This window comes from Cariama cristata, unplaced genomic scaffold (genome assembly GCF_000690535.1).
Source record: "Cariama cristata isolate BGI_N322 unplaced genomic scaffold, ASM69053v1 scaffold44247, whole genome shotgun sequence".
NCBI classification, from domain to species: Eukaryota; Metazoa; Chordata; class Aves; order Cariamiformes; family Cariamidae; genus Cariama; species Cariama cristata.
In genome coordinates, this window is record NW_009628019.1 from 1 (window position 1) to 2,204 (window position 2,204).

A 2,204-nucleotide genomic window follows, 5' to 3' on the forward strand; every position below is an offset into this window, starting at 1 on the left:
GGGGGTGGGGGTGTGGGGGGGTGTGGTCAAAGACTAGTGTCCCAATTGGTCAAGTGTGACTGTTAATACAGAACTTCTGCTAGGTCCTCTCAACTGCTGTTGGTAAATTTCATATGAAAACCAGCCATTGCAATTCTCTTTCATTGGTGTTGTGGGAATAAACTCCAGGGGATGGGTACAACATGGAAAGGAGGAAAGCACTGGTTTTCAGGTCTGGAAGTAGGCAGTGTGACTGCAAGATGGAGTTAGCATGGGCTTTTCAGTAAGGAACAGAGCAATCACGATCCCTCTCTTCATAACTCCCACCCACTTGTAGCATTGCTGAAGACAGGGTGGGAGTCTGTAAATACTGCGCCAACCTAAACCCTCCATGCAAGTCCACTGCCCAGAATGGTTTTTGACTGTCAGCACAGCAAAGAACATTGCTTTTTTTTCTTTGTGCAACCCTGGCCTCAGAGACTTGACAATCTTCACACACACACACACACCCCCCCTTCCAGTAGACAGTCTAGTTGAGAAAGGCTCCCTGTGTTTCCCTTGACTCACAGTCTATAAGCTGCAAGAGAAATGAGGGTGTCTCAGTCCTTAGGTACCAAGACCGCTGTTACATCCCATTCCAGTGAACTTCAGGATGTTTCTGCAATGCTGGAGCCTTGAAAGAGTAGCTCAGCAGCCCTGCACGTGAGCTGGGGGCATAGGGTGTCCGAGACATGCAGTCTTGATTGTTAGAGTATTTCAGACCAAGTTACAATGTGTACCAGGGTCTGTTTTCAGGAAAGAGCGCTATAGAGGAAATAAGGCTGCGCACTGAACACAGGCATTGTACATACCAGCATCCCCTCTGAAGGGGATGAAACCCCATGGTTGATCAGCTAGCCCTGGAAAGATGGAAAAGATGGAGGAGGAGGGAGAGCAAATTCACTCCAGTGTGACTTTGAGACATTATATAAAGAACAGGCATCCTCCCACTGTATCCCCAAATTGCATACCTGTCCTGATGAAGCACAGTTTGTGTCTTGGTCCCCACCTAGGCATTCTCGACCTTCATCTTTACCCTGCCACAGCACCACGTTTTTTCTTGCCAGGTGCAAGTAGCAGGTCCAGCTCTGGGCCAGGCCAAAATGCCTCTCCTCTGGCTCCTGTACCAAGGCCACAGTGAGGAGCCCAGCCTGGAACCACCTCAGCAGGACAGGGTGTCCTCCAGGGCCCCAAGCAGCGACTGCTTTACCAGCATTTCTCACCAGTGCCCTCATTGAGAGAGCCTGAGCAGCAAAAGCAGCTGTATCATGGCAGGGAAGAGAGGAGCAGAGTAGAGGCTGTTACCTCTCAGCCAGCATTACAGGGACAGCACCCTGCCTCTGTGCTGCTCTGGTCACACAGTGAGGGGTTGCGCGACAGAGCTGACAAGACCTGGGGCTGTGCTTGTGGGACCCAGCAGCAGCAGGGCCAAGGCTTCCCCCCTTGCAGGCCTGCGAGTGGGCGTAGGTCCTTGGGCTGGGGGGGCATGGAGGTGATGCCAGAGGCTGTGTGGAAGCAGGGCTGCTGAGGGTGCTGGGAGGAGCAAGCCAGAGCTCTCTGTGCCTGCAAGCACGGCTTTTACAGCGAGCAGCAAAAGGTGCCTGCCCAGCAGCTGCTCCGTGTTTCCTTCCCCACGGGTGGGGGCTGAACTCGCTGGGGGAAGCGGGACGGGTGGTTTTGGGGCACGAGAGGCAAGGCACAGTGGACTGTGGCGAAAGAAAAGTTGGATTAGCTTGCGTTGGCCGGGAATCGAACCCGGGTCAACTGCTTGGAAGGCAGCTATGCTCACCACTATACCACCAACGCCCACATCCAGCCTCACCTCTTGTGCTCCTCCACTCCACTAGCCCGCTGCCTGCTGCTCCTCCACACAGGGGTTGCTCTCTTCCTTCCAGCCCCATGCACACATACCTCACCACAACCTGCCACAGACCGGGAGATTTTCTCTGTGTCTCACACCTTGCCTAGGAAATCTCAAGCTGCGCTACCCACCACCTCGGGGAGGTCAGCAGCACGGACTGACCAGGCTTGCACCAGGACACTGGACAAACCAGGACTCACCTCCAGCCACAGGCTCTGCACAGACCTATGGTATGGCACAGGGGTTGAGAGACCTGCTGCTCTGCGTGTGGGAGGGAGAGGGTCTGTGTCTTCAGCACTCATCTCCACTCCTGAGCTGCCAGGGA

The 2,204-nt window shown here is 54.4% G+C and overlaps 1 non-coding gene across 1 annotated transcript; it reads right to left on the bottom strand.

The window, feature by feature from the left end:
• Window positions 1–1,752: 1,752 nt before the first annotated feature.
• TRNAG-UCC lies at window positions 1,753–1,824 on the bottom strand. Its single transcript has one exon. It is a non-coding gene; the product is annotated as a tRNA-Gly (tRNA).
• Between the last annotated feature and the right edge of the window lie 380 nt (window positions 1,825–2,204).